Source organism: Sardina pilchardus, chromosome 8, assembly GCF_963854185.1.
Source record: "Sardina pilchardus chromosome 8, fSarPil1.1, whole genome shotgun sequence".
Classification (NCBI taxonomy): Eukaryota; Metazoa; Chordata; class Actinopteri; order Clupeiformes; family Clupeidae; genus Sardina; species Sardina pilchardus.
This window is the reverse complement of record NC_085001.1, coordinates 6,450,720-6,463,071: the sequence shown is the minus strand read 5'-3', so window position 1 is coordinate 6,463,071 and position 12,352 is coordinate 6,450,720. Positions and strand designations below refer to the sequence as shown.

The 12,352-nt window shown below is 46.7% G+C and overlaps 41 non-coding genes across 41 annotated transcripts; all 41 read left to right on the top strand.

The window, feature by feature from the left end:
* Window positions 1–601: 601 nt before the first annotated feature.
* Window positions 602–674, top strand: trnat-cgu (transfer RNA threonine (anticodon CGU)). The gene has a single exon. It is a non-coding gene; the product is annotated as a tRNA-Thr (tRNA).
* Window positions 675–928: 254 nt separating this feature from the next.
* On the top strand, window positions 929–1,001 carry trnat-ugu (transfer RNA threonine (anticodon UGU)). The gene has a single exon. It is a non-coding gene; the product is annotated as a tRNA-Thr (tRNA).
* A 132-nt stretch (window positions 1,002–1,133) lies between these two features.
* Window positions 1,134–1,206, top strand: trnat-cgu (transfer RNA threonine (anticodon CGU)). The gene has a single exon. It is a non-coding gene; the product is annotated as a tRNA-Thr (tRNA).
* A 213-nt stretch (window positions 1,207–1,419) lies between these two features.
* Window positions 1,420–1,492, top strand: trnat-ugu (transfer RNA threonine (anticodon UGU)). The gene has a single exon. It is a non-coding gene; the product is annotated as a tRNA-Thr (tRNA).
* A 108-nt stretch (window positions 1,493–1,600) lies between these two features.
* trnat-cgu (transfer RNA threonine (anticodon CGU)) lies at window positions 1,601–1,673 on the top strand. Its single transcript has one exon. It is a non-coding gene; the product is annotated as a tRNA-Thr (tRNA).
* Window positions 1,674–1,886: 213 nt separating this feature from the next.
* On the top strand, window positions 1,887–1,959 carry trnat-ugu (transfer RNA threonine (anticodon UGU)). Its single transcript has one exon. It is a non-coding gene; the product is annotated as a tRNA-Thr (tRNA).
* Window positions 1,960–2,105: 146 nt separating this feature from the next.
* On the top strand, window positions 2,106–2,178 carry trnat-cgu (transfer RNA threonine (anticodon CGU)). Its single transcript has one exon. It is a non-coding gene; the product is annotated as a tRNA-Thr (tRNA).
* Window positions 2,179–2,352: 174 nt separating this feature from the next.
* Window positions 2,353–2,425, top strand: trnat-ugu (transfer RNA threonine (anticodon UGU)). Its single transcript has one exon. It is a non-coding gene; the product is annotated as a tRNA-Thr (tRNA).
* Window positions 2,426–2,784: 359 nt separating this feature from the next.
* On the top strand, window positions 2,785–2,857 carry trnat-cgu (transfer RNA threonine (anticodon CGU)). Its single transcript has one exon. It is a non-coding gene; the product is annotated as a tRNA-Thr (tRNA).
* Window positions 2,858–3,111: 254 nt separating this feature from the next.
* trnat-ugu (transfer RNA threonine (anticodon UGU)) lies at window positions 3,112–3,184 on the top strand. Its single transcript has one exon. It is a non-coding gene; the product is annotated as a tRNA-Thr (tRNA).
* Window positions 3,185–3,316: 132 nt separating this feature from the next.
* trnat-cgu (transfer RNA threonine (anticodon CGU)) lies at window positions 3,317–3,389 on the top strand. Its single transcript has one exon. It is a non-coding gene; the product is annotated as a tRNA-Thr (tRNA).
* A 213-nt stretch (window positions 3,390–3,602) lies between these two features.
* trnat-ugu (transfer RNA threonine (anticodon UGU)) lies at window positions 3,603–3,675 on the top strand. The gene has a single exon. It is a non-coding gene; the product is annotated as a tRNA-Thr (tRNA).
* Window positions 3,676–3,821: 146 nt separating this feature from the next.
* trnat-cgu (transfer RNA threonine (anticodon CGU)) lies at window positions 3,822–3,894 on the top strand. The gene has a single exon. It is a non-coding gene; the product is annotated as a tRNA-Thr (tRNA).
* Window positions 3,895–4,068: 174 nt separating this feature from the next.
* Window positions 4,069–4,141, top strand: trnat-ugu (transfer RNA threonine (anticodon UGU)). Its single transcript has one exon. It is a non-coding gene; the product is annotated as a tRNA-Thr (tRNA).
* A 359-nt stretch (window positions 4,142–4,500) lies between these two features.
* trnat-cgu (transfer RNA threonine (anticodon CGU)) lies at window positions 4,501–4,573 on the top strand. Its single transcript has one exon. It is a non-coding gene; the product is annotated as a tRNA-Thr (tRNA).
* A 254-nt stretch (window positions 4,574–4,827) lies between these two features.
* On the top strand, window positions 4,828–4,900 carry trnat-ugu (transfer RNA threonine (anticodon UGU)). The gene has a single exon. It is a non-coding gene; the product is annotated as a tRNA-Thr (tRNA).
* A 132-nt stretch (window positions 4,901–5,032) lies between these two features.
* trnat-cgu (transfer RNA threonine (anticodon CGU)) lies at window positions 5,033–5,105 on the top strand. Its single transcript has one exon. It is a non-coding gene; the product is annotated as a tRNA-Thr (tRNA).
* Window positions 5,106–5,318: 213 nt separating this feature from the next.
* On the top strand, window positions 5,319–5,391 carry trnat-ugu (transfer RNA threonine (anticodon UGU)). The gene has a single exon. It is a non-coding gene; the product is annotated as a tRNA-Thr (tRNA).
* A 146-nt stretch (window positions 5,392–5,537) lies between these two features.
* trnat-cgu (transfer RNA threonine (anticodon CGU)) lies at window positions 5,538–5,610 on the top strand. The gene has a single exon. It is a non-coding gene; the product is annotated as a tRNA-Thr (tRNA).
* Window positions 5,611–5,784: 174 nt separating this feature from the next.
* Window positions 5,785–5,857, top strand: trnat-ugu (transfer RNA threonine (anticodon UGU)). Its single transcript has one exon. It is a non-coding gene; the product is annotated as a tRNA-Thr (tRNA).
* Window positions 5,858–6,216: 359 nt separating this feature from the next.
* On the top strand, window positions 6,217–6,289 carry trnat-cgu (transfer RNA threonine (anticodon CGU)). The gene has a single exon. It is a non-coding gene; the product is annotated as a tRNA-Thr (tRNA).
* Window positions 6,290–6,543: 254 nt separating this feature from the next.
* Window positions 6,544–6,616, top strand: trnat-ugu (transfer RNA threonine (anticodon UGU)). The gene has a single exon. It is a non-coding gene; the product is annotated as a tRNA-Thr (tRNA).
* A 132-nt stretch (window positions 6,617–6,748) lies between these two features.
* trnat-cgu (transfer RNA threonine (anticodon CGU)) lies at window positions 6,749–6,821 on the top strand. The gene has a single exon. It is a non-coding gene; the product is annotated as a tRNA-Thr (tRNA).
* Window positions 6,822–7,034: 213 nt separating this feature from the next.
* Window positions 7,035–7,107, top strand: trnat-ugu (transfer RNA threonine (anticodon UGU)). Its single transcript has one exon. It is a non-coding gene; the product is annotated as a tRNA-Thr (tRNA).
* A 146-nt stretch (window positions 7,108–7,253) lies between these two features.
* trnat-cgu (transfer RNA threonine (anticodon CGU)) lies at window positions 7,254–7,326 on the top strand. Its single transcript has one exon. It is a non-coding gene; the product is annotated as a tRNA-Thr (tRNA).
* A 174-nt stretch (window positions 7,327–7,500) lies between these two features.
* On the top strand, window positions 7,501–7,573 carry trnat-ugu (transfer RNA threonine (anticodon UGU)). Its single transcript has one exon. It is a non-coding gene; the product is annotated as a tRNA-Thr (tRNA).
* A 359-nt stretch (window positions 7,574–7,932) lies between these two features.
* On the top strand, window positions 7,933–8,005 carry trnat-cgu (transfer RNA threonine (anticodon CGU)). The gene has a single exon. It is a non-coding gene; the product is annotated as a tRNA-Thr (tRNA).
* Window positions 8,006–8,259: 254 nt separating this feature from the next.
* On the top strand, window positions 8,260–8,332 carry trnat-ugu (transfer RNA threonine (anticodon UGU)). The gene has a single exon. It is a non-coding gene; the product is annotated as a tRNA-Thr (tRNA).
* Window positions 8,333–8,464: 132 nt separating this feature from the next.
* trnat-cgu (transfer RNA threonine (anticodon CGU)) lies at window positions 8,465–8,537 on the top strand. Its single transcript has one exon. It is a non-coding gene; the product is annotated as a tRNA-Thr (tRNA).
* A 213-nt stretch (window positions 8,538–8,750) lies between these two features.
* On the top strand, window positions 8,751–8,823 carry trnat-ugu (transfer RNA threonine (anticodon UGU)). Its single transcript has one exon. It is a non-coding gene; the product is annotated as a tRNA-Thr (tRNA).
* A 108-nt stretch (window positions 8,824–8,931) lies between these two features.
* trnat-cgu (transfer RNA threonine (anticodon CGU)) lies at window positions 8,932–9,004 on the top strand. The gene has a single exon. It is a non-coding gene; the product is annotated as a tRNA-Thr (tRNA).
* Window positions 9,005–9,217: 213 nt separating this feature from the next.
* trnat-ugu (transfer RNA threonine (anticodon UGU)) lies at window positions 9,218–9,290 on the top strand. Its single transcript has one exon. It is a non-coding gene; the product is annotated as a tRNA-Thr (tRNA).
* A 146-nt stretch (window positions 9,291–9,436) lies between these two features.
* trnat-cgu (transfer RNA threonine (anticodon CGU)) lies at window positions 9,437–9,509 on the top strand. Its single transcript has one exon. It is a non-coding gene; the product is annotated as a tRNA-Thr (tRNA).
* A 174-nt stretch (window positions 9,510–9,683) lies between these two features.
* On the top strand, window positions 9,684–9,756 carry trnat-ugu (transfer RNA threonine (anticodon UGU)). The gene has a single exon. It is a non-coding gene; the product is annotated as a tRNA-Thr (tRNA).
* A 359-nt stretch (window positions 9,757–10,115) lies between these two features.
* On the top strand, window positions 10,116–10,188 carry trnat-cgu (transfer RNA threonine (anticodon CGU)). The gene has a single exon. It is a non-coding gene; the product is annotated as a tRNA-Thr (tRNA).
* Window positions 10,189–10,442: 254 nt separating this feature from the next.
* Window positions 10,443–10,515, top strand: trnat-ugu (transfer RNA threonine (anticodon UGU)). The gene has a single exon. It is a non-coding gene; the product is annotated as a tRNA-Thr (tRNA).
* A 751-nt stretch (window positions 10,516–11,266) lies between these two features.
* Window positions 11,267–11,339, top strand: trnaa-cgc (transfer RNA alanine (anticodon CGC)). The gene has a single exon. It is a non-coding gene; the product is annotated as a tRNA-Ala (tRNA).
* A 213-nt stretch (window positions 11,340–11,552) lies between these two features.
* Window positions 11,553–11,625, top strand: trnat-ugu (transfer RNA threonine (anticodon UGU)). Its single transcript has one exon. It is a non-coding gene; the product is annotated as a tRNA-Thr (tRNA).
* Window positions 11,626–11,733: 108 nt separating this feature from the next.
* On the top strand, window positions 11,734–11,806 carry trnat-cgu (transfer RNA threonine (anticodon CGU)). Its single transcript has one exon. It is a non-coding gene; the product is annotated as a tRNA-Thr (tRNA).
* A 213-nt stretch (window positions 11,807–12,019) lies between these two features.
* trnat-ugu (transfer RNA threonine (anticodon UGU)) lies at window positions 12,020–12,092 on the top strand. Its single transcript has one exon. It is a non-coding gene; the product is annotated as a tRNA-Thr (tRNA).
* A 146-nt stretch (window positions 12,093–12,238) lies between these two features.
* trnat-cgu (transfer RNA threonine (anticodon CGU)) lies at window positions 12,239–12,311 on the top strand. The gene has a single exon. It is a non-coding gene; the product is annotated as a tRNA-Thr (tRNA).
* The last annotated feature ends 41 nt before the right edge of the window (window positions 12,312–12,352 follow it).

The following is a 12,352-nucleotide window of genomic DNA, read 5'->3' as shown; positions in this document are numbered from 1 at the left end:
GTTTGACAGAGAACATCATTTGGCCGTGAAACTAACCTTCTGCGGTAAAGTTCGGCAAAAGAAACATTAGAAACTGCTCACCGATCAAACCTGCTTTTCGACACGCCTTCTCACACAGGGATCCATATGAAATGTGGCCCAACAGATTTTCTGACCCAAAGTCGCCATATCTGTGGCTTCATAGCTCAGTGGTTAGAGCACTGGTCTTGTAAACCAGGGGTCGTGAGGCCTCACTGGAGCCTGCACCCTGCATAGCAGCTTATCAGCAAAGCTGACATGAACAACTTTGCTTGGATCCTCTGCTTTTCGCCGCCTTGTATAGACAAGAATCCCGATAAATTCAAAGCTTCCTATAAAGTGTATTAAGTCAACCTACCTTCTGGGGTTGTGAAATCTGTGCCTTCTTTAAAGCTACTTGCACATTAGCATGCGGGAAAGGCACTACAAATTCACCGTAGAAAATGCATTTTTGGTTGATGGTGCTTTGGGGCGCAGATAGCTGTTAAGGTTTATTTTTTTCCGTCAATTGCTCTTTGTATCATGAAAGGACAGGCACAGGCAACATTTCTGGATGAAACACTGAATACTCTCCATCGTACAAGGCTCCATAGCTCAGTGGCAAGAGCACTGGTCTCGTAAACCAGGGGTCGCGAGTTCAATCCTCGCTGGAGCTTATTTCTTGGTCTATGGCACAGAGATTCAATTCTCACATACCATCGTTTGTCTTTGATGCTAAGCTGCCGTGATAGAGGTCAGGAGAATGCGCACCTGTCGACAATCTACCTGTATTTAATGGATTCGCTGATCAGACCTCATTTTCCACACAGCCGTCAAAATAGAGCCACATGAAATGTCGCACGACAGATTTTCCGAGCCAAAACCTCAAAACATGTGGCTTCATAGCTCAGTGGTTATATTCAAAACATGTGGCTTCATAGCTCAGTGGTTAGAGCACTGGTCTTGTAAACCAGGGGTCGTGAGTTCAATTCTCACTGGAGCCTAGACCCTGTCAGAGACTTTTACAGCAAAGCTGATTACGAACTACTTGGCCTACATCTTCTTCTGTTTACACCAGTCCCCGTTGCTTCAAGGGTTCCAATGAAGGATGTTGGGTCTACCTTCTTCCAACGCCAGGCTCCATAGCTCAGTGGCAAGAGCACTGGTCTCGTAAACCAGGGGTCGCGAGTTCAATCCTCGCTGGAGCCTGTTTCTTGGTCTTTGGCACAGAGATTCACATACCGTTGTTTGTCTTTGATGCTAAGCTTCTGTGATAGAGGTCAGGAGAATGCGCACCAGTCGACAATCTACTCGTATTTAAGGGTTAGCCGACCAGACCTTATTTTCCACACAGTTGTCAAAATAGCCAGCCACATGAAACGTTGCACAACAGATTTTCTGACCCAAAACACAGACATCTGTGGCTTCATAGCTCAGTGGTTAGAGCACTGGTCTTGTAAACCAGGGATCGTGAGTTCAATCCTCACTGGAGCTTGGAGCCTGGCCCCTGTCAAAGAGTTTTACAGCAAAGCTACTTGAACTGCATCTTCTTCTGTTTACACAAGTCCCCGTTGCTTGTCGGGTCTACCTTTTTCCAACGCCAGGCTCCGTAGCTCAGTGGCAAGAGCACTGGTCTCGTAAACCAGGGGTGGTGAGTTCAATCCTCGCTGGAGCCTATTTCTTGGTCTTTGGCACAGAGATTCACATACCGTTGTTTGTCTTTGATGCTAAGCTTCTGTGATAGAGGTCAGGAGAATGCGCACCAGTCGACAATCTACTCGTATTTAAGGGTTAGCCGACCAGACCTTATTTTCCACACAGTTGTCAAAATAGCCAGCCACATGAAACGTTGCACAACAGATTTTCTGACCCAAAACACAGACATCTGTGGCTTCATAGCTCAGTGGTTAGAGCACTGGTCTTGTAAACCAGGAGTCGTGAGTTCAATCCTCACTGGATCCTAGAACTTGTCTATGAGTTTTACAGCAAAGCCAATATCGACTACTTTGCCTGCATCGTCTTCTGTTCACCACCTTCTTTTTGCAAGAGTCCCAGGCTGCTTCAAGGGTTCCAATAAAGCCTCTTGGGTCTACTAACTTTGGACGCCAGGCTCCATAGCTCAGTGGCAAGAGCACTGGTCTCGTAAACCAGGGGTTGCGAGTTCAATCCTCGCTGGAGCCTGTTTGACAGAGAACATCATTTGGCCGTGAAACTAACCTTCTGCGGTAAAGTTCGGCAAAAGAAACATTAGAAACTGCTCACCGATCAAACCTGCTTTTCGACACGCCTTCTCACACAGGGATCCATATGAAATGTGGCCCAACAGATTTTCTGACCCAAAGTCGCCATATCTGTGGCTTCATAGCTCAGTGGTTAGAGCACTGGTCTTGTAAACCAGGGGTCGTGAGTTCAATCCTCACTGGAGCCTGCACCCTGCATAGCAGCTTATCAGCAAAGCTGACATGAACAACTTTGCTTGGATCCTCTGCTTTTCGCCGCCTTGTATAGACAAGAATCCCGATAAATTCAAAGCTTCCTATAAAGTGTATTAAGTCAACCTACCTTCTGGGGTTGTGAAATCTGTGCCTTCTTTAAAGCTACTTGCACATTAGCATGCGGGAAAGGCACTACAAATTCACCGTAGAAAATGCATTTTTGGTTGATGGTGCTTTGGGGCGCAGATAGCTGTTAAGGTTTATTTTTTTCCGTCAATTGCTCTTAGTATCATGAAAGGACAGGCACAGGCAACATTTCTGGATGAAACACTGAATACTCTCCATCGTACAAGGCTCCATAGCTCAGTGGCAAGAGCACTGGTCTCGTAAACCAGGGGTCGCGAGTTCAATCCTCGCTGGAGCCTATTTCTTGGTCTATGGCACAGAGATTCAATTCTCACATACCATCGTTTGTCTTTGATGCTAAGCTGCCGTGATAGAGGTCAGATTAATGCGCACCTGTCGACAATCTACCTGTATTTAATGGATTCGCTGATCAGACCTCATTTTCCACACAGCCGTCAAAATAGAGCCACATGAAATGTCGCACGACAGATTTTCCGAGCCAAAACCTCAAAACATGTGGCTTCATAGCTCAGTGGTTATATTCAAAACATGTGGCTTCATAGCTCAGTGGTTAGAGCACTGGTCTTGTAAACCAGGGGTCGTGAGTTCAATTCTCACTGGAGCCTAGACCCTGTCAGAGACTTTTACAGCAAAGCTGATTACGAACTACTTGGCCTACATCTTCTTCTGTTTACACCAGTCCCCGTTGCTTTAAGGGTTCCAATGAAGGATGTTGGGTCTACCTTCTTCCAACGCCAGGCTCCATAGCTCAGTGGCAAGAGCACTGGTCTCGTAAACCAGGGGTCGTGAGTTCAATCCTCGCTGGAACCTGTTTCTTGGTCTTTGGCACAGAGATTCACATACCGTTGTTTGTCTTTGATGCTAAGCTTCTGTGATAGAGGTCAGGACAATGCGCACCAGTGGACAATCTACTCGTATTTAAGGGTTAGCCGACCAGACCTTATTTTCCACACAGTTGTCAAAATAGCCAGCCACATGAAACGTTGCACAACAGATTTTCTGACCCAAAACACAGACATCTGTGGCTTCATAGCTCAGTGGTTAGAGCACTGGTCTTGTAAACCAGGGGTCGTGAGTTCAATCCTCACTGGAGCCTAGAGCTTGTCTATGAGTTTTACAGCAAAGCCAATATCGACTACTTTGCCTGCATCGTCTTCTGTTCACCACCTTCTGTTTACAAGAGTCCCAGGCTGCTTTAAGGGTTCCAATAAAGCCTCTTGGGTCTACTAACTTCGGACGCCAGGCTCCATAGCTCAGTGGCAAGAGCACTGGTCTCGTAAGCCAGGGGTCGCGAGTTCAATCCTCGCTGGAGCCTGTTTGACAGAGAACATCATTTGGCCGTGAAACTAACCTTCTGCGGTAAAGTTCGGCAAAAGAAACATTAGAAACTGCTCACCGATCAAACCTGCTTTTCGACACGCCTTCTCACACAGGGATCCATATGAAATGTGGCCCAACAGATTTTCTGACCCAAAGTCGCCATATCTGTGGCTTCATAGCTCAGTGGTTAGAGCACTGGTCTTGTAAACCAGGGGTCGTGAGTTCAATCCTCACTGGAGCCTGCACCCTGCATAGCAGCTTATCAGCAAAGCTGACATGAACAACTTTCCTTGGATCCTCTGGTTTTCGCCGCCTTGTATAGACAAGAATCCCGATAAATTCAAAGCTTCCTATAAAGTGTATTAAGTCAACCTACCTTCTGGGGTTGTGAAATCTGTGCCTTCTTTAAAGCTACTTGCACATTAGCATGCAGGAAAGGCACTACAAATTCACCGTAGAAAATGCATTTTTGGTTGATGGTGCTTTGGGGCGCAGATAGCTGTTAAGGTTTATTTTTTTCCGTCAATTGCTCTTTGTATCATGAAAGGACAGGCACAGGCAACATTTCTGGATGAAACACTGAATACTCTCCATCGTACAAGGCTCCATAGCTCAGTGGCAAGAGCACTGGTCTCGTAAACCAGGGGTCGCGAGTTCAATCCTCGCTGGAGCCTATTTCTTGGTCTATGGCACAGAGATTCAATTCTCACATACCATCGTTTGTCTTTGATGCTAAGCTGCCGTGATAGAGGTCAGGAGAATGCGCACCTGTCGACAATCTACCTGTATTTAATGGATTCGCTGATCAGACCTCATTTTCCACACAGCCGTCAAAATAGAGCCACATGAAATGTCGCACGACAGATTTTCCGAGCCAAAACCTCAAAACATGTGGCTTCATAGCTCAGTGGTTATATTCAAAACATGTGGCTTCATAGCTCAGTGGTTAGAGCACTGGTCTTGTAAACCAGGGGTCGTGAGTTCAATTCTCACTGGAGCCTAGACCCTGTCAGAGACTTTTACAGCAAAGCTGATTACGAACTACTTGGCCTACATCTTCTTCTGTTTACACCAGTCCCCGTTGCTTCAAGGGTTCCAATGAAGGATGTTGGGTCTACCTTCTTCCAACGCCAGGCTCCATAGCTCAGTGGCAAGAGCACTGGTCTCGTAAACCAGGGGTCGCGAGTTCAATCCTCGCTGGAGCCTGTTTCTTGGTCTTTGGCACAGAGATTCACATACCGTTGTTTGTCTTTGATGCTAAGCTTCTGTGATAGAGGTCAGGAGAATGCGCACCAGTCGACAATCTACTCGTATTTAAGGGTTAGCCGACCAGACCTTATTTTCCACACAGTTGTCAAAATAGCCAGCCACATGAAACGTTGCACAACAGATTTTCTGACCCAAAACACAGACATCTGTGGCTTCATAGCTCAGTGGTTAGAGCACTGGTCTTGTAAACCAGGGGTCGTGAGTTCAATCCTCACTGGAGCCTAGAGCTTGTCTATGAGTTTTACAGCAAAGCCAATATCGACTACTTTGCCTGCATCGTCTTCTGTTCACCACCTTCTGTTTACAAGAGTCCCAGGCTGCTTCAAGGGTTCCAATAAAGCCTCTTGGGTCTACTAACTTCGGACGCCAGGCTCCACAGCTCAGTGGCAAGAGCACTGGTCTCGTAAACCAGGGGTCGCGAGTTCAATCCTCGCTGGAGCCTGTTTGACAGAGAACATCATTTGGCCGTGAAACTAACCTTCTGCGGTAAAGTTCGGCAAAAGAAACATTAGAAACTGCTCACCGATCAAATCTGCTTTTCGACAAGCCTTCTCACACAGGGATCCATATGAAATGTGGCCCAACAGATTTTCTGACCCAAAGTCGCCATATCTGTGGCTTCATAGCTCAGTGGTTAGAGCACTGGTCTTGTAAACCAGGGGTCGTGAGTTCAATCCTCACTGGAGCCTGCACCCTGCATAGCAGCTTATCAGCAAAGCTGACATGAACAACTTTCCTTGGATCCTCTGGTTTTCGCCGCCATTTATAGACAAGAATCCCGATGAATTCAAAGCTTCCTATAAAGTGTATTAAGTCAACCTACCTTCTGGGGTTGTGAAATCTGTGCCTTCTTTAAAGCTACTTGCACATTAGCATGCGGGAAAGGCACTACAAATTCCCCGTAGAAAATGCATTTTTGGTTGATGGTGCTTTGGGGCGCAGATAGCTGTTAAGGTTTATTTTTTTCCGTCAATTGCTCTTTGTATCATGAAAGGACAGGCACAGGCAACATTTCTGGATGAAACACTGAATACTCTCCATCATACAAGGCTCCATAGCTCAGTGGCAAGAGCACTGGTCTCGTAAACCAGGGGTCGAGAGTTCAATCCTCGCTGGAGCCTATTTCTTGGTCTATGGCACAGAGATTCAATTCTCACATACCATCGTTTGTCTTTGATGCTAAGCTGCCGTGATAGAGGTCAGGAGAATGCGCACCTGTCGACAATCTACCTGTATTTAATGGATTCGCTGATCAGACCTCATTTTCCACACAGCCGTCAAAATAGAGCCACATGAAATGTCGCACGACAGATTTTCCGAGCCAAAACCTCAAAACATGTGGCTTCATAGCTCAGTGGTTATATTCAAAACATGTGGCTTCATAGCTCAGTGGTTAGAGCACTGGTCTTGTAAACCAGGGGTCGTGAGTTCAATTCTCACTGGAGCCTAGACCCTGTCAGAGACTTTTACAGCAAAGCTGATTACGAACTACTTGGCCTACATCTTCTTCTGTTTACACCAGTCCCCGTTGCTTCAAGGGTTCCAATGAAGGATGTTGGGTCTACCTTCTTCCAACGCCAGGCTCCATAGCTCAGTGGCAAGAGCACTGGTCTCGTAAACCAGGGGTCGCGAGTTCAATCCTCGCTGGAGCATGTTTCTTGGTCTTTGGCACAGAGATTCACATACCGTTGTTTGTCTTTGATGCTAAGCTTCTGTGATAGAGGTCAGGAGAATGCGCACCAGTCGACAATCTACTCGTATTTAAGGGTTAGCCGACCAGACCTTATTTTCCACACAGTTGTCAAAATAGCCAGCCACATGAAACGTTGCACAACAGATTTTCTGACCCAAAACACAGACATCTGTGGCTTCATAGCTCAGTGGTTAGAGCACTGGTCTTGTAAACCAGGGGTCGTGAGTTCAATCCTCACTGGAGCCTAGAGCTTGTCTATGAGTTTTACAGCAAAGCCAATATCGACTACTTTGCCTGCATCGTCTTCTGTTCACCACCTTCTTTTTACAAGAGTCCCAGGCTGCTTCAAGGGTTCCAATAAAGCCTCTTGGGTCTACTAACTTCGGACGCCAGGCTCCATAGCTCAGTGGCAAGAGCACTGGTCTCGTAAACCAGGGGTCGCGAGTTCAATCCTCGCTGGAGCCTGTTTGACAGAGAACATCATTTGGCCGTGAAACTAACCTTCTGCGGTAAAGTTCGGCAAAAGAAACATTAGAAACTGCTCACCGATCAAACCTGCTTTTCGACACGCCTTCTCACACAGGGATCCATATGAAATGTGGCCCAACAGATTTTCTGACCCAAAGTCGCCATATCTGTGGCTTCATAGCTCAGTGGTTAGAGCACTGGTCTTGTAAACCAGGGGTCGTGAGTTCAATCCTCACTGGAGCCTGCACCCTGCATAGCAGCTTATCAGCAAAGCTGACATGAACAACTTTCCTTGGATCCTCTGGTTTTCGCCGCCTTGTATAGACAAGAATCCCGATAAATTCAAAGCTTCCTATAAAGTGTATTAAGTCAACCTACCTTCTGGGGTTGTGAAATCTGTGCCTTCTTTAAAGCTACTTGCACATTAGCATGCGGGAAAGGCACTACAAATTCACCGTAGAAAATGCATTTTTGGTTGATGGTGCTTTGGGGCGCAGATAGCTGTTAAGGTTTATTTTTTTCCGTCAATTGCTCTTTGTATCATGAAAGGACAGGCACAGGCAACATTTCTGGATGAAACACTGAATACTCTCCATCGTACAAGGCTCCATAGCTCAGTGGCAAGAGCACTGGTCTCGTAAACCAGGGGTCGCGAGTTCAATCCTCGCTGGAGCCTATTTCTTGGTCTATGGCACAGAGATTCAATTCTCACATACCATCGTTTGTCTTTGATGCTAAGCTGCCGTGATAGAGGTCAGGAGAATGCGCACCTGTCGACAATCTACCTGTATTTAATGGATTCGCTGATCAGACCTCATTTTCCACACAGCCGTCAAAATAGAGCCACATGAAATGTCGCACGACAGATTTTCCGAGCCAAAACCTCAAAACATGTGGCTTCATAGCTCAGTGGTTATATTCAAAACATGTGGCTTCATAGCTCAGTGGTTAGAGCACTGGTCTTGTAAACCAGGGGTCGTGAGTTCAATTCTCACTGGAGCCTAGACCCTGTCAGAGACTTTTACAGCAAAGCTGATTACGAACTACTTGGCCTACATCTTCTTCTGTTTACACCAGTCCCCGTTGCTTCAAGGGTTCCAATGAAGGATGTTGGGTCTACCTTCTTCCAACGCCAGGCTCCATAGCTCAGTGGCAAGAGCACTGGTCTCGTAAACCAGGGGTCGCGAGTTCAATCCTCGCTGGAGCCTGTTTCTTGGTCTTTGGCACAGAGATTCACATACCGTTGTTTGTCTTTGATGCTAAGCTTCTGTGATAGAGGTCAGGAGAATGCGCACCAGTCGACAATCTACTCGTATTTAAGGGTTAGCCGACCAGACCTTATTTTCCACACAGTTGTCAAAATAGCCAGCCACATGAAACGTTGCACAACAGATTTTCTGACCCAAAACACAGACATCTGTGGCTTCATAGCTCAGTGGTTAGAGCACTGGTCTTGTAAACCAGGGATCGTGAGTTCAATCCTCACTGGAGCTTGGAGCCTGGCCCCTGTCAAAGAGTTTTACAGCAAAGCTACTTGAACTGCATCTTCTTCTGTTTACACAAGTCCCCGTTGCTTGTCGGGTCTACCTTTTTCCAACGCCAGGCTCCGTAGCTCAGTGGCAAGAGCACTGATCTCGTAAACCAGGGGTGGTGAGTTCAATCCTCGCTGGAGCCTATTTCTTGGTCTTTGGCACAGAGATTCACATACCGTTGTTTGTCTTTGATGCTAAGCTTCTGTGATAGAGGTCAGGAGAATGCGCACCAGTCGACAATCTACTCGTATTTAAGGGTTAGCCGACCAGACCTTATTTTCCACACAGTTGTCAAAATAGCCAGCCACATGAAACGTTGCACAACAGATTTTCTGACCCAAAACACAGACATCTGTGGCTTCATAGCTCAGTGGTTAGAGCACTGGTCTTGTAAACCAGGGGTCGTGAGTTCAATCCTCACTGGAGCCTAGAGCTTGTCTATGAGTTTTACAGCAAAGCCAATATCGACTACTTTGCCTGCATCGTCTTCTGTTCACCACCTTCTTTTTACAAGAGTCCCAGGCTGCTTCAAGGGTTCCAATAAAGCCTCTTGGGTCTACTAACTTCGGACGCCAGGCTCCATAGCTCAGTGGCAAGAGCACTGGTCTCGTAAACCAGGGGTCGCGAGTTCAATCCTCGCTGGAGCCTGTTTGACAGAGAACATCATTTGGCCGTGAAACTAACCTTCTGCGGTAAAGTTCGGCAAAAGAAACATTAGAAACTGCTCACCGATCAAACCTGCTTTTCGACACGCCTTCTCACACAGGGATCCATATGAAATGTGGCCCAACAGATTTTCTGACCCAAAGTCGCCATATCTGTGGCTTCATAGCTCAGTGGTTAGAGCACTGGTCTTGTAAACCAGGGGTCGTGAGTTCAATCCTCACTGGAGCCTGCACCCTGCATAGCAGCTTATCAGCAAAGCTGACATGAACAACTTTCCTTGGATCCTCTGGTTTTCGCCGCCTTGTATAGACAAGAATCCCGATAAATTCAAAGCTTCCTATAAAGTGTATTAAGTCAACCTACCTTCTGGGGTTGTGAAATCTGTGCCTTCTTTAAAGCTACTTGCACATTAGCATGCGGGAAAGGCACTACAAATTCCCCGTAGAAAATGCATTTTTGGTTGATGGTGCTTTGGGGCGCAGATAGCTGTTAAGGTTTATTTTTTTCCGTCAATTGCTCTTTGTATCATGAAAGGACAGGCACAGGCAACATTTCTGGATGAAACACTGAATACTCTCCATCGTACAAGGCTCCATAGCTCAGTGGCAAGAGCACTGGTCTCGTAAACCAGGGGTCGCGAGTTCAATCCTCGCTGGAGCCTATTTCTTGGTCTATGGCACAGAGATTCAATTCTCACATACCATCGTTTGTCTTTGATGCTAAGCTGCCGTGATAGAGGTCAGGAGAATGCGCACCTGTCGACAATCTACCTGTATTTAATGGATTCGCTGATCAGACCTCATTTTCCACACAGCCGTCAAAATAGAGCCACATGAAATGTCGCACGACAGATTTTCCGAGCCAAAACCTCAAAACATGTGGCTTCATAGCTCAGTGGTTATATTCAAAACATGTGGCTTCATAGCTCAGTGGTTAGAGCACTGGTCTTGTAAACCAGGGGTCGTGAGTTCAATTCTCACTGGAGCCTAGACCCTGGGTGTGTCCGAAACGGGCTAAAATGCTGCCTTCTAAGATATCTTACAGGGGAGCGAGGCATCGTGTCACGTCCGAAACAAAAACGCTGCCTTCTAAGATACCTTCGTTTTGCCCAGTTTTGAAGGCAGCATAGATGTATCCTTCATGCTGCCTTCAACGTCCAAAAGTTCTATTTAACTATGATGTCAGTGAACGGTAAAATGCTTCCATTCACCTCTTTGTATTTAGCTTGCAAAAATCACAAGGTCTGTTTACACGTCTAAGCATGTGTATACTTCAAATTTCGACTTCTCTCCTCCACAACAACATCCCTGGGGTCTTATCAAGTGAACCACGTTGGCTGGTCAGGTTTTTAAAGCATTTCCAGAAATTGTCCGGTCATTACACATCAGTGGAAATTAATTTGCAATGACTATCAAGCTAATAGCGATTTACGCTAACGCAGCTAAAGCACAGCTGTTGGTAACATAGCAACGTCGTTCTATGTTGATATCTTGCTAGGCTGTCCGAAACAGAGTTTTTAGCTGCTGCCTTGTTGCCCTCTACGGCAACTCACTCGCAAGGCAGTGAAGGCAGCGTGGCAGTAGGCAGCTGCGTTTCGTTTCGGACATAGCCCCTGTCAGAGACTTTTACAGCAAAGCTGATTACGAACTACTTGGCCTACATCTTCTTCTGTTTACACCAGTCCCCGTTGCTTCAAGGGTTCCAATGAAGGATGTTGGGTCTACCTTCTTCCAACGCCAGGCTCCATAGCTCAGTGGCAAGAGCACTGGTCTCGCAAACCAGGGGTCGCGAGTTCAATCCTCGCTGGAGCCTGTTTCTTGGTCTTTGGCACAGAGATTCACATACCGTTGTTTGTCTTTGATGCTAAGCTTCTGTGATAGAGGTCAGGAGAATGCGCACCAGTCGACAATCTACTCGTATTTAAGGGTTAGCCGACCAGACCTTATTTTCCACACAGTTGTCAAAATAGCCAGCCACATGAAACGTTGCACAACAGATTTTCTGACCCAAAACACAGACATCTGTGGCTTCATAGCTCAGTGGTTAGAGCACTGGTCTTGTAAACCAGGGATCGTGAGTTCAATCCTCACTGGAGCTTGGAGCCTGGCCCCTGTCAAAGAGTTTTACAGCAAAGCTACTTGAACTGCATCTTCTTCTGTTTACACAAGTCCCCGTTGCTTGTCGGGTCTACCTTTTTCCAACGCCAGGCTCCGTAGCTCAGTGGCAAGAGCACTGGTCTCGTAAACCAGGGGTGGTGAGTTCAATCCTCGCTGGAGCCTATTTCTTGGTCTTTGGCACAGAGATTCACATACCGTTGTTTGTCTTTGATGCTAAGCTTCTGTGATAGAGGTCAGGAGAATGCGCACCAGTCGACAATCTACTCGTATTTAAGGGTTAGCCGACCAGACCTTATTTTCCACACAGTTGTCAAAATAGCCAGCCACATGAAACGTTGCACAACAGATTTTCTGACCCAAAACACAGACATCTGTGGCTTCATAGCTCAGTGGTTAGAGCACTGGTCTTGTAAACCAGGGGTCGTGAGTTCAATCCTCACTGGAGCCTAGAGCTTGTCTATGAGTTTTACAGCAAAGCCAATATCGACTACTTTGCCTGCATCGTCTTCTGTTCACCACCTTCTTTTTGCAAGAGTCCCAGGCTGCTTCAAGGGTTCCAATAAAGCCTCTTGGGTCTACTAACTTTGGACGCCAGGCTCCATAGCTCAGTGGCAAGAGCACTGGTCTCGTAAACCAGGGGTTGCGAGTTCAATCCTCGCTGGAGCCTGTTTGACAGAGAACATCATTTGGCCGTGAAACTAACCTTCT